This window comes from Neodiprion virginianus, chromosome 3, assembly GCF_021901495.1.
Source record: "Neodiprion virginianus isolate iyNeoVirg1 chromosome 3, iyNeoVirg1.1, whole genome shotgun sequence".
Taxonomy (NCBI): Eukaryota; Metazoa; Arthropoda; class Insecta; order Hymenoptera; family Diprionidae; genus Neodiprion; species Neodiprion virginianus.
The window spans coordinates 14,351,419-14,373,948 of NC_060879.1; the positions used below are offsets into that span (position 1 = coordinate 14,351,419).

General features: G+C 44.3%; 1 protein-coding gene and 1 long non-coding RNA gene across 2 annotated transcripts in view; one reads left to right on the forward strand and one right to left on the reverse strand.

Annotated features, from left to right (window-relative positions):
• LOC124300690 (glutamate receptor ionotropic, NMDA 2B) overlaps positions 1-22,530 on the forward strand; it is a 1,918,249-nt gene that overhangs the window by 1,523,352 nt on the left and 372,367 nt on the right. The gene's annotated exons all lie outside the window — the stretch shown is intronic.
• Positions 19,886-20,934, reverse strand: LOC124300700 (uncharacterized). Its single transcript, XR_006907285.1, has 3 exons — positions 20,640-20,934; positions 20,345-20,544; positions 19,886-19,972 (listed from the first exon to the last, which is right to left on the reverse strand). It is a non-coding gene; the product is annotated as an uncharacterized LOC124300700 (long non-coding RNA).

Here is a 22,530-nt window from a genome sequence, read left to right on the forward strand (position 1 = left end):
ATTTTCCTGTTCGCAAACCTACTGCACTCCACAATAACTTGGTAACCAACAATCAAAGCTGCAGAAAAAACATTTTAAAAAATATCACGACATTTTGTTGGGCGAGTTCGAAAACAAGATACAAAATGAATTTTACAATGGCACCATCTCTTGGTGGATAGAGTGGTTACAACATACCACTCTATCGTACTGACCGCAGTCGGTCATGTCAATTTCTGTTGCAGTCGGCAATTTTTCGACCCTCTCTTCTCTGAGATCCTATGTTTTCACACACCCAAAGAATAGACTTGCACACTGCTCACGACTGTTTTCTACAGAAATTACATCACTCTCATTCACAGTACTGTTACTACTGTTTTCACAGTGTCTCAACTGTTCGATACATAATATAGTCGAACCTGGATAAGCGAGAGTTCAAGGGACTGCGATTTCTTTTTCGCTTATGGAGGTTTCTCGCTAATCAAAGTGTCTAGCTTACAGAGGTACAGGAGAGGTCTCACTTATAAAGGTTTATAAAAAATACAGCAAATATGTAGTAATAAACATGTGTCTACTGTATAGGTATTATTTATTAGAATATTATTTTGATATAAAAACATATAAACCAACATGAAAATTTACCTGAAAAATCCGTTAATTTCTTTTGCTTTTCTGTTTTTACATTTTGAGTATGTTTTTCCGGCCCATAAATTTTATCAAATATGATTTTATTAACAACCGCCGAATATTCAAAAAACTTGTGGAGCGTCTCCAATGCATTTGAAGCTTCTTGCTTTTTTGGTATTTTCTCTTCTCTATCCAAAATCTGTGATTGATCGGATTCATCTTCACTGTCATTTCCGTCAGTTCACGTGCTCACACAATTTTGAACAATATCGTCATCCGTGTATTTTTCGGCGGTAGTCACGTCGTTATCAATCTGTACGAAGTCTTCAAAAGTTAGCGTCAACACATTAACAGTAGATTCGCGAGACACAAGCCTGGCCCATTCGTCGCTACTAGTTCAAATTTCAATTTCATCTTCCTCTGGCAGAAAGTCTTGCTTAGCTAGACTGATACGAAACCCAGCTTTCTTGAAGCAGTTTTCAACAGTAACGTCACTCACTGTATACCATGCTCTTCTTGCAAACCTCATGGCTAAAAGTACGTCAATCTCAGGGCTAATGTTTTCTTCCAGACATGTAAGAGTATGATTAACGACGTCTCTGCGATAGAAGCGGTTGAATATATGTATGATACCTTGATCTAAAGCTTGAAGTTCACTGATGGTATTGGCAGGAAAAAATGTAACTAATGTTTTCAAGTGTTGGTGATTCCATATAGGCACTACAGTTGTCAATGAAAAGCACGATTTTTTTCGCTTTATTTTCATTTGCTTGTTATCGTCATGTGTGGAGCGGTCTCGCACGCGACTCCTTAAGCCTTTACGAGAAGCGTAGAGGTTTATATTTATTTTTTTGGTGGATTAGCCGGTGATCGTCCTATACAGGGCGATCCTGGGAATTGGGTAGGAGGATTTATTATCAATATTATTAGAAAATTTTGGCGGAATGCGAAGCTTTGATGAAATTTCGTGTGAAGATAACAAATAAAAATATTGGACGAGGAAGCAAGCGTTACAGAAATATTGTTATTCTAAATTGTACAAACTCATACGATGACTCACTCTTCGGCGGTTTATTCCAACCTCGCTCACGCTCGTACAAATCCGAACAATGGCTCACATATACGATGGCGCACTCGTAACACACTCACAATTGAAACTACACGCTCTATGAGTTCGTGGCACGAATTGCAATAACTTAATATCTAGCTTCGAAGACTGATATCGCGATGCGAGATGCTTAGGCGACCGCGTATAGAATTGGAGGACATTCCCTCTATTCGTCGGTGATGCGAAAGACTGATGGACTCTTCACGCGATAGCTTCTGAAGGAGCCTGATTTCCGAGGATGTTGACTTTATTCTATCTCTAACGGAAGTGACTTCGCTCGCTCGTACGGCACCCCTTGGAGCCTGAGACAGCGAGCAAGGTTTCCGTCAACGTTGCAAATTTGAAACAAAGGTTCGCCTCGCGAAGATCATCCTCAAGGCGCGTGGTCTCGCGCTCGCCTCATCCCGGTGTTTGATTACATCCGGGATCCGGCGAGCGCGGGAACGCTGACGTTGCAATGGTCGAGTGCGCCGCTGCGCTTTTATCGTGCCACGAACAGAAATATAAGGGAGTCAAAATTTAATAATTGTATGAGAATGTTATTCCTTAAAAATACATGAGAATACAAATCAGAAGGTTTGTACTTCCATGCATTTCCCCCAACGTAATTCCGAGGAATAAAGATTATGCTTCCTCGTCAATTTATAATAATTTAGAAGTAAAAATTAATGGAGTGATGATATAGTATATTTATAAATATGTATGCAGACGGCGTACGTGACATTGACTTCATTCAACTAATCCTTAAACAATTCTTTAGGTATCCAAGCTTTTGTATTATTCGCAATATCAACGAGTAGAGTTTACCTTTAAAACATCAAGGTCGCTTAGATGTCCCAATGATTAGAAGAGGGAGTTTGTCCGTACCGGTCATGTTTACACATTAAAGAATTGAACGTTCCTTACGTTGTTTTCCTGCGTAGCATTTTTCGTCTTTGAATATGAATGTTTCATCCGGTAGACACTTGAAGAACAAAGTAGTTTCATCGGCGATGTTAATATCGTCTGGATCCGTATCCTTCTGAATGACTTGGCAAATCTTCAGTCCATTGGTTACATATTCCCTGATCCACAGATTGACTTGCTCCGGTTGCTTTTTTGAAAGATATATCATGACGTTTTTTAAACCCCCTACTCAGCCATTACAAGCTGAAAAGCTCTGGATTCCCAATTTTGCAGGAAAGTCTTTAGACTTTCGTTTCAACAGCGGTCCATCTATGAAATGTTTTTGTCTAAGGTTTGTTTCATCCATTCTAACAGATACTTTTCAACGTCAGGAAACTCCGAAATCCGGCTCCTCTCACAAGGAAACTGCCAGAGGTGTCCCCCACCCCGATTTTGACCAGTTGAGGATATGTTAGTTTTCATCGAAATCTGAGCGATACGTATTTTTTTGTTTTCGGCGGAAAATGGTTTGAAGGGGTGAAATCAGCCCCCAAAGTTGGGCATTGTCAATGGTTCTTTCATAGTTTCGCATACATCCAGTTTGAATAAAACTAATTGGAGAATAATTCCTATGACGAATAATGAAATATGCATTTGAGCCGGTTATGACGGCGTTGAATGGTCGAAAATGATAAGGTTTAAAAATTTTTTAAATTTTATAACTGAAAAACTGTTGTTCGGATTTTAATGAAATTGATTGCATTTGAAACAGCAGAAAAAAGTGGGGGATACGTGTTCACGACCACCTCGTGAAAACCAATAAACGCGCAAACTCATGCGCCCAAACGTCAATCACTTTCCAGTCGCGCGCCACACAAGCATCAACCACTTTCCAGTCACGAGCCGCAACAACTGTCACCGACTTTCCAGTTGCGCGCCGCAGCGGACAGCACCCACTACGTCACGCGCGCCGCTAACGCTACCCACGCAGCCACGCGCGTCCCGCAATCGGCTTGCCAAGTTTCCCGCTGTCAAATTGGAGTCGCGGTTGGGATATGAGACCAACGATCTCACCCATAGTCAGAACAACTTCGGTCTCAGCGATTTTTGAAATACAGACTGCATTCATGGTTTACCACCACGCAACACCTTCAGTACGCTTCATCTACTCAACAGCACGCAGTCTTTTGGATTACCACACCTATCAGTCGCCCCTTCTCTTCACTGCAGCCTCCACCTCGGTACCAGAGAACAACTTCAGCCCCTTCCATCACTTGGAAACTAAGACCTTAACTTGTATACAAGACGTCCCTAAATTAGGGGACACGAACCAGCCAGCGTGATACCTGACTAAAATGCAACCGAGAATTTCTTTACCGGAAGCTCGTCCGACGCATAGTTTTTGAATTATAAGCAATATCGCTGGGCCAATCAGAGTGCACCATTTCATCTGGATTTGCCGCCACGGAAATTGCTGTTTTGTTCGTCAGGGTGGATTATTATTATTCGTTTACGAATTAAATATCGGCACCTCCCCTCTCTCCCTGTTGTACCCCTTCTCGGGCGCTGACCTCGGTATTGTTGCCGCGGCACACGCTGCCGGCCGCACATCCACGGACGCACACTCGTGTGTGTGAACATAAGCGAATCCCCAGCTACACAATACTACGAAACACACATCTACGAGTGTAAATAAGAATAAATCTCCAAATAAATCAGCGGATGTAAGGGTTAATGTTATAAAACACTTCCAATCATCGATGTATGCATGAAATTAGAGACTTTAGATGAGTAATATGCCGTTAGGGTTCATAATTACTTATTCAATCAATCTGGCGTGAGATCTTCAGAATTATGCTTTCCGAACATTTTTTGTGTCTTTGGAAAATAATTTTTCCACTAGTTTTAAATTCATCATTGACATCCGATTTTTTAATAATGCGAGGGAAAAATAACTCGCTGAATTGACGTGTCAATAAGTTTGTGAATCAATTACGATTCACCTGAGTAGATACAAAATAACTGAATAAATGAGAATTCACTGAATCACTAAAAATGGTAACTGAAATCATAAGAATTATTTGAGATATAACTGAATGAGGAAGAGTTGTAATAAGTCAAGTTACTTTGAATTACTTTAGATTCGTGCCAAAATTTTATGTTCAGAGAGAAAAATAATTAAATTCAAATAAAAAAGTAATTTTAAATTGAGAAGAAGAAAATTCCGAAATACCTGAATTTAAATGAAGCCGTTTGAATTTGATAAATCTATCTGAATTTGAGGAAAAATAATTATTATTATTTGGAATAGAAAAATGGAGTCGAATTACATGAATGAATTCAATTAATTCGACTGAAAAAAATATAGTGTCATTCAAATTACAAGTTATTGTCTCGTTGATTCAATGCGCGTCTGGAGTGGCAAGTAACGTTAAAATCGTTGAGATCAATGCTAGTGATGGCCACTTATTTGAGAATAATCGACGTATCGATTAATCGATTTCAAGAAAATAATCGGACACGGCTCGATTGAATTGGTAAAAATTAATCGATTTAGTAAATATCTGCGTGTAGTCTTAATATCAGAAGAGATATTTTGATAGTTCATAGTCTTATTCAAAATATTTTTAAGTTTGATAAACTTTGAGTAATTGATCCTTAAATCACATACATCGATACTGTATGGCATCGTTCGTGTGAGTAAACAAGCGGCTTAAGGCTGACCGTGAGCCAGCCCTCGAACTTCCCGTTTTCAGACTGCAAATTCAAGGTTCATGGAACAAATAAATATTAATATCGAATTTCATTTTCCAACTACAAATTCAGAGTCGTGGTTAACGATTCAAAAGCTCTTGCACATCATATTACATAAAAAAATATTACGATTTTTTTTATTTTGAACCACTAATAATGAATCGACCATTACCACTTAGCAATTTCTACCAAAATCCGAATATTTCAAGATTTTGTTTTACCATGTGAGTTCGCCATTTTGAATTTTTCAAATCTGACCCCAGATTCATGATCATCGACCCCAAAATTCTCATGGCACCAATTTTCATTCAAATCCGTGAATTCATTCTCAGGATGTAAATTTTTTTTTTTTCTCAGAATATTGGTTATTTGAATAATTCAAAAAGTACCAATCCGATCATAGCTAAAATCTTATCAGCTCCAAGTTTCGGAAAGCCGCGTCGATTGAGACGAAAATCATTGAAATCCAGTCGCTTGTTCTTGAGATATCGTCGGACAAAAAAATTGATCACATACATACGTACATACTAGGACACACTAGGGTGGTCGTTAAGTGGCTTTTTTGGAATTTCAATGTTCAATGGTCGTAGACAGGCTCCAAATCTAGACTAAACATTTCTCTAATTATTTCAGATATTTATTGTGACTCCCCATCACGCCTGCATGCTCCTGATTGTTTTTTTAATCACAAAACCGGGACTTCTACGATTCCCGGGATCTCGCCGATTCTCAGCGGTTTTTGATGAGAAATTTTCTCAGGATTACGGAAAAAAATTACAAAAATCCCACCTGTTCACAAAGTTATTAAGAATCGATTTTAATACGAAAAAAATTAGGTCAATTCGATTTTTCCAATCAAAAAATCGTCAATCCGGACTCTGAATTTGTAGTTGGAAATTAAAATTATATATTCATATTCATTTGTTCCATGAACCTTAAATTTGCAGTGTGAAAACGGGAAGTTCGAGGGCTGGCTCACGGTCAGCCGTAAGCCGCTTGTTTACTCACACGGACGATGCAATACAGTATAGATGTATGTGATTCGAGTATCAATTACTCAAAATTTATCAAACTTAAAAATATTTTGGATAAGACTATGAATTATCATAAGATCTTTTCTGATATTAAGACTACACGCAGATATTTACTAAATCGATTAATTTTTACCAATTCAATCGAGCCGTGTCCGATTCTTTTGTTGAAATCGATTAATCGATACATCGATCATTCTCAGATAAGCGGCCATCACTAGCATTGATCTCAACAATTTCAACGTTACTTTCCACTCCAGACCCGTAGTGAATCGACGAGGAAATAACTTGTAATTTGAATGACACCATATTTTTTTCAGTTGAATCAATTGAATTCATTCATGTAATTCGACTTCATTTTTCTATTCCAAATAATGATAATCATTTTTTCACAAATCAGATGAATTTATTGAATTTAAACTGCTTCATTCAAATTCAGATATTTCGGAATTTTCTTCTGCTTAATTTAAAATTACTTTTTTATTTGAATTTAATTATTTTTCTCTCTAAACATAAAATTTTGTCACGAATCTAAATTAATTCAAAGTAACTTGACTTAATACAACTCTTCCTAATTCAGTTTTATCTCAAATAATTATCATGATTTCAGTTATCATTTTTAGTGATTCAGTGAATTCTCATTTATTCAGTTTTTTTGTTTCAACTCAGGTGAATCGTAATTGATTTACAAACCTATTGACACGTCAATTCAGCGAGTTATTTTTCCCTCGCATTATTGAAAATCGGATGTCAATGACGAATTTAAAACTAGTGTAAAAATTATGTTCCAAAGACAGAAAAAATGTTCGGAAAGCATAATTCTGAAGATCTCAAGCCAAATTGTATGTATGTTATATTTATTGTTCCCCTTGGGGTTACAAAGACTTCCATTTTCCTCTTCCTTCACCATATGTTTACATGTTTTCTTAACCTATTCTTATCCTATTTTTACTTCCTACCTTATCCTTACTCATTTTCTAATTGCCTGTGACCTGTGCCGTTGCCTTGCCATTCCCTTACTTTCCCTCTCATCCTTTTCTTATTCTTCATCCTTATCTTTACTTAACCTTATCCTATTTTACCTTATCCTATTTCCTATTCGTCCTTATCCTAATCGACTTCCAATTTTCATTCATCTCTCACTCTTTCATTCGCCTGTACATTCCTGATCCTTTCCAGTTCTCTCATCCAGACTTCTCCCACTCCCTCCTTACCAAACATCTCCCTCACCACCTCCTGCCAGCTTTCCCTCCTTCTATCATAGCTTACGCACCTTTCCAATACGTGCTCCCATGTTTCCCCCTTCCCCCCGCACACCCTACACCTTCTCTTTCCCTCTTCTTCCCAGTACCTTGCCTCCTTCATCTCGCTTCCTAAACTAAATCTTGCCACCCTTGTCCACCTGCTTTCCCCCCATCCCTTTCCCAGATACCCTGGTATCCCTTCTCCTTTCACTAGCCTATACCATCTGTTGTACCTCGATTCCCTTATTTTCTCCCACTTCTCTTTTCTCTGTTCTTCCCTCTCTCTCTCTTTTCTATTTCCCTAAACTCCACCTCTCCCTTCTCACTTCTCGCGACTACCTCTCCACTCTCTGCTCCCCTTTCCGCAAAGCAACTTTCCCTCACTCTTTCCCATCTCGATTCCTGCCTCCCAACTTCTGCCTTTTCCCTTATCTCTTCCCAGCATCTCCTAGCTAACTCGCTGCCCTCCCCTTTCTCTAGCTTCCATTCAAAATTCCATGCCCTTCTCCCTGCCCTAATCCTTAGCTTCTCCCTCTGTAGTTCCTTCCTTACCAAATATCCCGGTGTTCGCCCGTTCACTCCTAATGTCCATCTCAAAAATCTATTCTGTACCGCCTCGACCGCCCTCCACTCCTTCCACCCCCATATCTCCGATGCGTACTCTATTACCGTCCATACCAGCCTGTCAAATAACCAAATCTTTTTTTCCCAATCCCTCCCTACCTTCTTTTTCCTATTCTCCATACCTGCCTCATTACTACCCCTGCCTTCGGTACTCTCTCTTTCACGTGTGCTTCCTGTCCCCCATTGCACTTCACTCTATACCCTAGATAGCTGAACTCTTTAACCTCCTCTATCTTTTTCCCTTCCCATCTCCAATTCATTTTTTTTCTTCTGCCACCTCCTTTCCTAAATCTCATAATCTTTGATTTCCCTACATTTACCGTCAGCCTTTTTCTATCCATATACCTTTCTGACTTCCTAATCATTACCTCCATATCCTCTTCACTTTCCGCTAGTAGCACTATGTCATCAGCATACGCTAACGTACATACCCTGCCGCCGCCGGTCAACTCCACCCCACCAACCCTTCTCCCTCCCCCCATTTCCTCTTCTAAATCCGCCAGCAGCAGGTTGAATACATGCGGACTGAGCGGACATCCCTGCCTTACCCTCCTCGCCGTCCAGAACCCCTCTCCTTCCTTTCCCCCGCTCCTCGCCCGACTCTTTGTTTCCTTGTAAATTTCCTCTATCCTTACCCTTACCCCTTCCCTCACCCCTCTCCGTTCCATAGTCTCCCACAGCACCTTCCTGTCCACCGATTCGAACGCCGCTTTTAAGTCCACAAAGAACGCCACCATCTTTCCCTTATCCCTTCCCACCTGTCTATAGATTAAGTAGTTAAGCACGTATATGTTGTCAATTGTACCTATTCCTTTTCTGAAGCCAGTTTGATTTTGCGGTATCATGCCCTTCTCCTCTACCTCTCCTTCTAACCTTTCCGCTAATGCCATCGCATACACCTTATACAGAGTTGGCATCAGCGTCACCCCGCTATACTCTTCTACCCTTTTTCCCTCCCCCTTCTTTACTATCGGCGCTATCAATCCCTCTCTCCAATCCTCTGGCCAGCTCTCCCCCACCCAAACTCTGTTACATGTTTTCCATACCCACTGCTCCATCTCTTCCTCCCCATACCTCTATACCTCGCTAGCTATTCCATCCCCCCCTGGTGCTTTTCCATCCCTCAGCTTTCCTATCACTTTTTTAATCTCTTCCCTCTGCAGCTCCCCTTCCCCGTCCCCCTTCCTATTTGCCGTCCCCCCGCCTTCTGTTACCTTGCTTTCTACTCCGCCTAATAATCCCATGAAATACTCCCTCCACTCCTGATCGCCTATTTCCTCATTCACCCTCTTCCACTTCTTTCTTTCCCTGTTAACTATCTCCCATACCTTGCTTTCTGTCCTTGCTTCCGCTGCTTCTTTTATGAATCCCGCATTTTCTTTCTTTTTTCTCTCCTCGCATAGCCTATTATATTTCCTTCTTTCCTTTCTATACGCTGCCCCTTCCCCCTCCCCCCTTCTCCAGTTCCTTAAACTCTGCCGAACTTCCGCTTTTTTTCGCCTACATTCCTCATCCCACCAACCCTTTTTCACTTCACTCCCCCTCCCTCCTACATCTAAAGCTCGTCTCAACTCCCTTATTTTTTTTTCTATCTCTTTGCCTACATCCGCTTCTCCTACCCCCTCCCATTTGACCTCTGTTCTAAACCTCCTCCTACCCCCCTCTGTCCAGTATCCATTACTAGCTCCCCCTACTCTTTTTCCCTTTCTTGTCCTAGTCACTGCCCCCCTCATCTACACTATTACCGGGTGATGGTCCGATTCAACCCTATCCCCAATCTTTATCCTTTTGACCCTATCCCTTACGTCGCTGTCTCCTATAGCGTAGTCTATCACCGTCACCCCCGCCCCTCCTACATACGTAAATTCTCCCTCCTCATCACGCTCTATGTTCCCATTCATTATTGCTCATCCTGTCTCCTCTAAAAATTTCACCAGCTGCTTACCTTCCGAGTTTATTTTCCTGTCCTTTGATTTCCTACTCCTATTCTCCTCCTCTCCTTCCCCCTAACATCCTCCCCCATCCTGCCCTGTCCTGGCTATAAAATCACCCCCCACTAGCACTTTTGTTCCTCCCTCTACCTCTTCTGCCCGCTCCTTCAATTCCCCTATCTTCTCTTTTAGATCCCCATTTACGTATATTCCTATTACTATCCATTTTTCCCCCCCTACACTTATTTTCCTTATTATCATCCCCTCTTTTACCTCTTCCCTTTCTCCCCCCCCCCCCTACTATCTCTTTTCTCACCCCTGACAGCATTCCGCCTATTGCTCTTCCCTTCCTATTTCTTCTCACCGCATACTGCACTTCCCATTTATACCCTGCTGGCAACTTATTCCTAATCCTTTTCCACCCCTTCTTTTCTATCCATGTCTCCATTAAAAATATTACATCCCACTCTCTTAGACCCCTCCAAAAATCTTCATACTTTCTCGCAAGCCCCGCCACATTCCAGAAAACAATTTTCCATCCCTCTCTTTCCGTTTCGCCTACTCCCCTCTCCCTCCTCTTTCTCTCCCGCCCCCCCTGCCTCTGCCCCTCCCCACTTCCGATTCCCCCGACTGCCTTACCCTACGTACCCCGGCCTGTGCTTCTATACCTCCCTCTTGTCCTTTCTCGCTTGCTATCCTTTCCCTATCGCCTTCCCCTACTTTACCCCTCCCCTCCTTTTGCCCCTCTCCCCTCTCTCTCCCTGCACCGTGCCTAAGCACCTCTGCTATCTCATCCCACTTTCACATTCACCCTTCTATCCAAATCTTTGCATACCCTATTCTTACTCTGTTTTCCCTTCTCTCCTCGATAGCTGCTATCTCCCTCAAATGCCATTTCATTCTCTTCTCTGCCCAGGTGAGATCCTCCTCTATTCTCTCCTCCCTCCCTCTAAGGAGGCTTTTTCTTTCCGTCACCTGCCGCTTTTGCTCCCTGTTCCCTAGCCTTGCTATCCATATCCCCTTTTCTCCCCCCTTTTTCACGCCTACCTCCCACATATCCTTCACCTCGACCTCTACCCCCATCACCTGCATAATCTTTCTAACCCTTCCTTTTCCCTCTCCTTCTCTATTCTCGCTCCTCTCAATACCATATTTCCCTTTCTTTCTTCCCTTTCTTTCTTCTCTATGGCCCACTCCATCTCTTTTAGCCTATCTATTGCTACCTGCGCCACTTCCGCATTCCCTTGTCCCTGCCTTTCCCCCCGCCTTCTTCACGCTTCTTTTCTGATTCTGCCAGCCTTTACTTTACCCTTTCCACCCCCCCCCCCCCTCGCCACTCTTCTACCTCTTCTAATCTTTTACCTAGGTCCCTTATCGTTTCTTTCATCTCCCCCCTCTCTACTTCCCACTGCTCTTCCCTTCTAGTCATTTCTCCTTTGATCTTTTCCATTTCTTCCCTGATCCCCCTTCCCTGCCCTTTGACCTCCTCAAGACCTATCTTTAACTCTTCCCTAATCAGCCGTAGCATATCCTGAATACCCCCTCCCTCTGCCTTTCCCTCGTCACCTGTCTTGCCCTCCGGCGACCGGTGAACTTTCCTGCTTTTCTCAAATACTCTTTCTCTTTTCTGTAGCTCATCTGCATCCTCCTCCCCTTTTTCCCTTTTCTCCTCCCGCTTTCTCTTCCATAAATCTAGCACCGTCGTCGCCGATCCCAGGCTATGACTCCTATCCCTCCCTAACGATGCTACTGCACCCGGCCTACCTTTCTTTTTTTCCTCCTTTACTCTGTTCGCCCCTTCTTTTTGGCCACCCGCGTTGCTCATACTCTTTCTCTCCGCCACCGCTCCCTACCTTATCTACCTGCCGCCTATCTGTCTCTGCTCTATCCCCCTTCCTACTCCCTAGATGTCACCGCCTATTTTTGTCTTATCCTTGCCGTTGCCGTCCGCCGGCTCTCTCTGACTAACCTCAAAACTCTCCCCCTTCTTTCACCTGTCCTTCCCTTATACTCCTGCCTCCCTATTTCCTTCACCCGTCCGCCCGTCCTAGTCTTCCCCGCTCCTTCTCTGCCGCATTTCCTTTCCTTCTCACCTTTGTTATCCTGCTTAATTCTCGCCTTTCCACTCACACTCCTTCTCACACCTGCCACTCACATCCAAACTGGAAAAGGAAGTCCTCTTCAGCCAGATTGTTCGAATGCGTAAATATGAACCCTAACGGCATATCAATCATCTAAAGTCTCTAATTTTATGCATACATCGATGATTGGAAGTGTTTTATAACATTGAATCTTAAATCCGCTGATTTATTCGGGGATTAATTTTCATTCACACTCATAGATGTGTGTTTCGTAGTATTGTGTAGCTGGGGATTCGCTTATGTTCACACACACGAGTGTGCGTCCGTGGATGTGCGGCCGGCAGCGTGTGCTGCGGCAACAATACCGAGGTCAGCGCCCGAGAAGGGGTACAAAAGCGAGAGAGGGGGGGTGCCGATATTCAATTCGTAAACGAACAATAATCATTCACCCTGACGAACGAAACAGCAATTTCCGTGGCGGCAAATCCGGATGAAATGGTGCACTCTAATTGGCCCAGCGCTATCGCTTATAATTCAAAAACTATGCGTCGGACGAGGTTCCGGTAAAGAAATTCTCGGTTGCAGTTCAGTCAGGTATCACGCTGGCTGATCCGTGTCCCCCAATTTAGGGACATCCTGTATATGTAAAATTAATTGAATAAATAATAAGGTACACTGTGAATCTCATCTTTGACTTCAGAGCGACCACCTCCCTCCATGCGGCTCGGTCATAAACGCTAGCGATAACTAGCACATTTATGGTCCTTCGAGCCGGATATAGAAGACAAGGCCAACGCTTCACCAATCAGAGAGCACCGCAGCACCTTCGTCTCCGTATATAACCACACAACGCAGTCATGGATCGTTCATTCGAAGAGCTGATCCGAAGCCGTCCAAGCACGCATCTCCAATCTCGACAATTACTGGGAGAAATTCGAGAGTCAACACGAAGTTCTGCTCAACAGATGTAAGGATTAGCTGAAGAAGCACGACTACACAACGTTCTCATCAATGTTGGAAGAAGAATACATGTCTCAACGCGGCACGCTTATCGACTTCGCTACAAGGCTCACAAGAGAACCAAGGAATCCTCCTGCAAACACCAAATCACAGCAGAATAGCCGAGTTTCATTACCTCGCATCCAGCTGCCAATGTTCTCGGGCAATTATGAAGACTGGCCATCCTTCAAGGACCTCTTCAAATTATAAATCGACCAGGATACGTCGATCAGCGAGGTCGAAAAACTTCACTACCTCAAGGCGAGCCTGAAGGGGGAAGCCAACTTATTGATCAAAACTCTCAGCATCACTGTGAAGAACTACAAGCGAGCCTGGGGTACGTTGAGCGGCCTGTACGAGAACAAAAGGACATTGATCAGATCATGTCGCACCAAATTCACATCCATCCCAAAGGCGAAGGCGGAATCAGCGAGCGAACTTTAAAGGATCTTCCATGGTATGATCTCAACCAGCAGTTCACTTTACGCCATTGGAAGACCCATCGGGCAGCACGAAGACTTGTATATCTTCCTGGTAGTCGAGCTATTCGACAACGAAACACGTCGCGACTGGGAGACCTCCATCACCGAGACAACGGAGTCTCCCACATACAAACACCTCAGGAACTACCTCGAACGCCGAATCCAGACGCTTGAAACAATTCACTGATCAAAAAGAGAACGAAAACCTCCCGAACCATCACCACGATGAAAGAATACACATCACGTCCAGAACAACAGTGGGAAGAAGAAAGCAAGCGAGTCCAACTCAGAACAGAGACGCAGTGCACTCACAGAAAGCTGCATCATCTGTAACCAGGACCACTACATCATGTTTCGCCCAACCCACAAAGGCAAACCAGCCAGGGAACGGATGGACACAATTCTAGAACTCAACCGCTAAACAAACTGCCTGGGCAAACAAAATCTGCACGAATGTCCATCCAAGAAGACGTACCGAACGTGCTCAGAGGGACATCACACCACGCTGCATGATGCATTGGCCGCTCCAAAGCCAGCAACCTCAGCCAATTGCCTCATTGCCAAGCAGCGCTTCCCAACAAGAGTCTCCGTCCTGCTAGCCACAGCCCGCATCCGGGTAGCAGATCGCTTCGGAAACTTGCACCATACGCAAGCACTCATTAATCAAGGTTCCGACACGAGCATGATCACCGAGAGACTTGCACAACGCCTCCACCTCACCCGAACAAACACATCAATTGCCATCTGCGGAGTAGGTGGAGTACAGACAGCAATCGCAAAGGGAAGAGTAGAGTTGAAAGCTACAGCTCGTCACAAGGGCACCACCGTAGCAACGACAGCACTGGTCCTGCCCAAACTAACACTCTACGGCAACAACATAGAAAAATCGAGGCTGGAGTGGAGTCACATCAAAGGGCTCGATCTAGCAGAGCCAGACTTCAAAGCTTCCGATCCCATCGACGTCATCCTCGGGGCCGACATTTACGCTCAAGTCATGGACACCGCTCTCCGGAAGGGAGGCGAAAATCAACCTATCGCCCAGAAAACAATCTTCGGATGGATTTTGTCTAGCACTACCAATGCGTCAAACGCATCCGCTAACGCCACAGTGAGTCACTACTGCTCGACGGGTGACACACTGTCAACTATGGTTTGACAGTTCTGGGAGCAGGAAGAGCTACCCAACGCTCCTACTTCCTTGACAACCGACGAGCAAATTTGTGAGGACATGTACGTCAACGGACACTCACGAACACCCGAAGGTCGGTACATAGTGCGACTACCAACATCATCAAAAATAATGGACTTGTCGGACACTCGCAGAGCCGCTGAGAGAAGTCTCAATTACACCCTCAAGCGCTCTACACACAACAAGGGGCTTGAGCAACATAACACAGAGTTCATGTCGAGCTACGAAGCTATGAAACACATGAAAGTGGCTAAACGACCCAAGCCAACTAGCAATGTCTGCTACTTTCCTCATCGTGGACTGTGGCGAGAGTCCAGCACCACAACAGCACTTCAAGTGGTATTCAACGGATCCTGCCAAACTCGACAAGGAATCTCTCTTAACCATTTTATACTGAAGGGAGAGAATCTACTGCTAGCTCTATCTGATGTCCTACTCAGATGGAGAACACACCGTTTCGTCATCGCTGCTGACATCGAGAAGATGTACAGGCAGATTCTCGTACATCCAGACCGCAGAGACCTCCAAAGGATACTCTGGAAAACAAAAGAATACCGACTCAATACCGTGACATACGGTCTTGCCTGTGCTCCCCTCCTAGCCATCAGGACCATCCGACAGCTGGCTCATGATGAACAGGCAAATTTTCCACTTGGAGCATCTACTCTACAACGAGACATCTACGTTGATGACATCCTAACTGGGGCAGACAATCAAGCGCAACTCCTCCTCCTTCAAAGAGAAATGCGGGAGATATGCATGGCGGGCGGATTCCCACTAAAGAAATGGATGTCAAACAACTCCGCTCTGCTGGCACACATTCCAGAGTCTGATCGTCTGGTAAAGGGCAACCTGTCTCGGACTCCAACCTAGGAAACTCACTCCACACTGGGGCTTCAATGGAGCCAACTATCGGACACCTTATTCACCGTTCGACCAGCCACCTCCAAAGCTACTACAAAGCGATCAATTCTATCGCAGGCTGCTCAACTCTTCGATCCTTTGAGATGGCTCACACCCGTGACAATTCGAGCTAAAATCACCATCCAGTCAACATGATTGATTAGTGCCAATTCGGACGATCCACTTCTTCAACATATCTCACAAGGCTGGAGGGAGTTTTACAGCCAATGGAACACGATCTCCAACATTCGCGTTTCTCGCTGGCTGACAAGGACCAATAACATAGAGCTTCATGGATTTTCAGACGCCTATGAACAAGCCTATACAGCCGTACTCTATCTAAGAGCTCTACAGGAAAACGGTCGCAGCGAAATCTCACTAGTAGCCGCAAAAAGTAAAGTCGCACAACTGAAGCAGGTGTCACTCCCTCGACTAGAACCTTGCGCTGCGCATCTTCTCACCAAGTTGGCTCACCACACCCTCAAGATGACCAACTGGGACAACGACGCTACATTCTTGTGGACAGATCCCACTGTCACGCTGGGATGGATCCAGGCGCCTCCACGGAGATGGAAGACAAACATCGCAAACCGAGTTGCTGAGATCGAAACTCTGCTTTCAGAAGCCCAATGGAACTACATCCCAGGTCAGCACAACCCAGCTGATTGCGCGTCAAGGGGGCTTTCGCCACAGGACCTGCTCACACACAAACTCTGGTGGAAAGGACTAGAGTTCCTCTTGAATGGTGAGAAACCTCTACCAAGTTATCTCAAGGCAGATCTTGACAACCATCCAGAAGGAAGATCAACAGCCCATGCACTACACAGACACTACATAGCAGGGTTCATCTCGTCGTGGGAACATTGCGCCAGCGGTATTGTATTCCCCGAGGACGGAACCTCATCAAAGCACGCATACGCCAGTGTGTCACATGTACTCGATGGCGGGCGGCACCACCTCGACAACTCATGGAGAATCTACCTCAGCCACGACTAACTCCAGCAAGACCGTTCGAATTCACTGGAGTAGACTACGCAGGACCGATCGCCTTGAAAACTTCACCAAGACGAGGGCACAAGACCACCAAGGCCTTCCTCGTCATCATCGTCTGCGTGGTGACCAGAGCTGTTCATTTAGACATTGCTTCCGACTACTCGACACCAGCCTTCATAGCAGCGTTAAAACGGTTTATGTCAAGAAAAGAACTCTGCACCGAGCTCTACAGCGACAGTGGCATTAACTTCGTGGGAGCAGACACTGAGCTACAAAAGCTGATCAAAGGATCAACCAACGAACACAACTCCTTTACGAAGGAGCTTAGTCAACTGGTCATCACTTGGCGGTTCAACGCACCGGCAGCCCCACACTTTGGCGAACTATGGGAAGCAGCCGTAAAATCCACCAATTTCATCTTCGCAGAGTCATCAAAGAAGTCTTACTCACATACGAGGAAATGAGCACTGTCCTCTCACAAATCGAGGCATGCTTGAACTCCCGACCCCTCAGCGCACTAACTGATGATCCAGACGACGTATCAGCCTGAACACCAGGTCATTTTCTCATCGGCGCATCCCTCAACGCAGTACCTGAACCAACACTCGAGTACACACCAACGTCACGGCTGTCTCGCTGACAACAACCCACTCAGATGCGAGATCACTTTTGGACAAGATGATCCCGCGAGTACATTCGAAGCCTTATCCCAAGGAACAAATGGCTCCAGGCAACAGACAAAGTTGAAAGGGGTCGTCTCTGCCTCCTCCGCAACGAGAACACTCCTCCATCAAGATGGCCGCTAGGACGAATCATCGAAACGCTACCAGGAAACTACGGTCTAATTATAGTTGTGGTCGTTAAAACCGCAACAACCACGCTAACCAGACCAATCACCAAGCTCGTTCTCCTTCCAATTGCTGCAGAAGAATGACGATCAACAACAACACTATGCTCACATAGTGAGGCGGGCGGAATGTTCACGACCACCTTATGAAAACCAATGAACGCGCAAACTCATGCGCCCAAGCGTCAACCACTTTCCAGTCGCGCGCCGCAGCGGACAGCACCTACTACGTCACGCGCGCCGCTAACGCCACCCACGCAGCCACGCGCGTCCCGAAATCGGCTTGCCAAGTTTCCCGCTGTCAAATTGGAGTCGCGGCTGGGATATGAGACCAACGATCTCACTCATCGTCAAGGCAACTTCGGTCTCACCGATTTTGAGCTACAGACTGCACTCAAGGTTTACCACCACATAACACCTTCAGTAAGCTACATCTACTCGACAGCATGCAGTCCTTTGGATTACTACATGACTAGAACCTTCACTCTGGCTCCAGCCAGCTCAACCGATAGGACCTGCTCCCATAATCCTCCAGCTCCTTGGGCTCTACATCCCTTCGACTTCTCTCCAAGGCCTCTCACAAGGCCACTCAGCGTGTTGCTCTCACTCTGGGACGTCCAAAGAGCCAGAGTAACCTCGCCGAGATACAACCATACCATCCCAGTGGCTCTGACTCCATTAGTGGCGTCACGACCCACCTACACTACGGTGGCGACTCAGACAACGCAGTCGGACAGTGAGTGGGAATCGTCACAACCCATGACCAGACCAGAGAGTCGTCGTCCTCCTACGCCGCCGAGTTCACCGGAGAGTCACTGTACGCCACCACCGATTAACACACCCATTAGTCGCCCCTTCTCTTTACCGCAGCCTCCACCTCGATACCAGAGAACAACGACACCCCCTTCCATCACTTGGAAACCAAAACCTCAATTACTTGTATATATGTGAAATAAATTGAATGAATAATAAGGTATACTGTAAATCTCATCTTTGACTTGAGTGCGATCACCTCCTTCCATGCAGCTCAGTCAAAAACGCCAGCGACAACTAGCACATCCATGTATACATACTTTTCCCGGGTACCTATACTTCAATTAAATCACGTTTTTGCTACGAATTATGGAAGAAATTGATTCTCATTATTAATTTCTTGAATCGCTGACGCTTCGGTAACGTTATAAACCGGTAAGTACGCACAAGCTAAATATTAACTTGAGTTCACCATTACGACGTCTGTGTTACTCGAAAAATTATTGCAACCAACATCATGTCATGATCGCTCACCCTCTGATGCTCTGCAGTAAGTTCCCAACTCTGCCGCTGGAACATCGCAGAGGGCGCAAGCGCGCGACGAAGTTCCGTTGTCACACCAAATCCCATAAGAGTAACTGTCTTTATAGTCTTCAGTCGACGAATAAGCTATCAGCGATATTTGGAAAATATTCTGATAATGCTCCTAAATTTTCTGTTGTTGCCTGGAGTCAAGCGAATAGGAGCATAAATAATATAATGTCTCACAAAGCGCCCAAGAACTGCTGCTACAGTCTCAGTGAATCTGCAGATAACAGGTTAGCCAGTACTGTTTGCTCTAAAAATGGAGGGGAAAAACGTGTTTTGGACGTGAATACACGAATGAATGTTTCACCGGGGAAGCACACTGCACCGTTTGCTGAGCAAGTGAATATGAAAAGTGACAAGCGAGCGACCAAATTAAAATTGCCATCTACTGAAGCTCTTACTCTTACATAGCTCTTACATGGACTCTTACTAGCGCGAAATGAGGAAGCCTCCAGAAAGTCTATGGAGCAATCTGAAGGGATCCAATGTCGAACCAACTGTGGTATCGACTCAAGTGTAGATAACACTACAGTTGTTGATTTCTAACATCTTTCAGACGAAGTACCAGACGTTTCGCTATCTGTGAAAACCTGCAATATAATTTTTTTCGATTTCAAAACTTCTGGGTTTTCGGGAAACTCAGAAATTTTACAAATAGCAGCGAAATTTGAAAAATATTGATTCAGCATTCATCTCCATCCTTCTAAGCCGATTAAGGGGTAACGCCACTGTAACGGTCCAAAAAAAAAGGTTTTTTCACGAATTTTTTGCTTCCAAAATTAAAAGTAATTGAAAAAAAACTTTTAAGGGTGCTATCGGGCATACATTAAACTTTATTATCAAATTTTTTTACAGCAAAAAAAATACAAAATGGCGGTTCCACAGCTATCTTCCCGGGGCATGTTTTGCTTGCAGGGCTCCGCGGCACGCAGCACCACTGGTGCACTTTTGAATCTAGAACAAAAAAAAAAAAAACCATCAATCTAGAGGGTTATAGCTAGAGAATGTCGATCGGATTTTAAAAATTATCAATTTTTGTGGATTTGGCGTGCGTTTGAAAAAAAAAATTGATTTTTGACGAAAAAACGGCTAGTTTTTTGTTAATAAAAAATCAATAAATAAAGTTATTGAAAATCCCGATCGACATTCTCAAGATAATGTTAATGTTCACATCTGGTCAAAATTTCAAGTAAAAAAAATTAAAATTGTTCGAGTGATGCTGCGTGCCATTTTGAAAAACCGTGTTTCGAGAAAAACGCGTTTAAAGTTTTGCGAATAGTTTTTTATTGGAAAAAATAAAAAAAAGAAGGTAAAAAAAAATTTTACCGTTAGTCTGCAATCCCAGCACCATACATTTGTCCTTCGATGGCCAAATTTTCGTCTTCTTCGTCTTTCCTGGTGGATTTTTGGAGCGCGCGCGCACTTTTTTCCGCGTCGCTCAGAGATGTCTCCGCGTGCGTAATGCGTTTGGCGTCGGCTTCGATGCAGAAATTATATAACTGTACACCAATTTCCACCTCCAACATCTTGAATATTTGAAGATATAAATTTGAAAAACTGGTAAATTCGAAAAATTAACGACGGAGCCAGGAATCGAACCTGCTATCTAGCGATGCTTTACCGGAGCCTTACTCCACTAGACCACCTAGCCGCCCTGACTCTGATGTCGTTGATTCCTCTCATCACCAGTTAGTTCAAATTTGTTTTTTTGTGCTGTTGTATGTGAATATCTTGTATGTATATCTTGAATATTTGCAAGACGTTGGTAAGGCCGCCATTGAATGTGCAAACAGCGATATCCGTCGCGATATCTAGGACAGTTTTTCCGCTTGAAGATGATTTGGGGGCCAAAAAAAAATTTTTCTCGCACGGGACCTTTTTTTCCTTATTCTAGAGGGTTTAAACTATTTTTGAAGCCAATAAAAAAAAAATCGATTTTTCAAAAAATTTACAGTGGCCATACCCCTTAATGCTGATGCTTCTAGGGTTACAAGTTTAAAATATGTTGAGGGAAAACTATTTTTCCATGGCAAAGAAGTACTGTCGATTCCTCCTCGTGACGCTCGACTTTTTTTCCAAGAGTTTTTCCAGATTTCATCAGAACCATGCATTCTTGTCGCTAATGAAGCATCATTCGATTCCTCTTACTTACTGCTATATATCATTAATAACGGTATGATCGACAGTTTTCAGAATATCGCAAAAATTTGAGACAGCTTGACTGTACTCAAAAAAGTCTTGCCGGAACGAAAAACTGAGAAGAAAAGTTTCAGCTTACAAACTTTGGCCTGGGACTTATTGAACTTAGAATCATCAAGTCAATTCGATAAAGCTCTATTCGATGTTGAGAGTTGAGAGGAGTTGTGCGATGATTTTTGTCGAAAAAAAAAGATTTTGTTGGAGTTTGTAAGCCTTACAAGTAGCGATAAATGGCTGGCTCTGAGTACAAAAACCTTCTTCACCGACCAAGCCGCCCATCCGTGCATCCCAGACGCAAACCCTTGAAGGTAACCCCCAATCTCGTGAGATAAAACGTGCTCTGCCGACCGCTCGTCGGTAACAGAATATCCCAAATGACAATGATCGTTGGTAAAAAATCCTCCAAATGACCATGATCGTCGGTAAGAAATCCTCCGAATGGCCATGATCGTTGATAAAAAATGGCTGAAATTGTCGAAATATTACCCCTTGTAGGATAAATTGTGCTCTTTGTCGGTCAAGAAAATCATGCTCATCCAGCGGGATCGATAACTGCATTACCGAGCGCACTCTGTGAATCCTCGGACGTTCGAGCGGACCCCGTGGTTTCTCGAACGTTCGACCGAAAATCCTGGCATGTGTCAGGGTTTGTGGGCTTCCAGAAGGTTCGAGAAGATTCTCCGGCGATCGAAAGGTTTCGAGGGTGAAGGTACGACGTTGGGAGGCTCATGCAATGGCGTTGAACGAATCTAGGCTGACAAAAGATTCGTCCGACGTGTTTCGACTCGACGTTGAGCGGCATGCGGTCGAAAGATTTCGGTGCGGTGTTGAATTCTGAAAGACCCGCTCTGGCCTTAAACGTATTTCAGACAAACAATTCTCGGAATCGTCCGACGAAAACAATACTCGGAATCGTCCGACGAGTTTCGACTTGACGGTGTGCGGCCTGCGGACAACGGATTGCGGTGCGACGTTGAGTTCGTCAGTCGTGTGAAGAAGCCGCCTCGACCTCGGAAGATTCTCGTCCGATGAGTTTCGACTTGACGGTGAGCGGTCTGCGGACTACGGATTGCGGTGCGACGTTGAGTTCGTGAACCGTGTAAAGAAACCACCTCGACCCTGAACGATTCTCGGATACTTATGCTGACAAACAAACAATGCGTTCGACAAGTTTCGATTTGACGGCAAGCGGCCTGCGGACAACGGATTGAGGTGCGACGTCGAATTCTAGAAGGTTCTGGAATGAACTCTTAACTAGCAGGACAGATGTTTCGAATTAACGGTTGATATTGATACTGGGTTCAGTCAAGGCC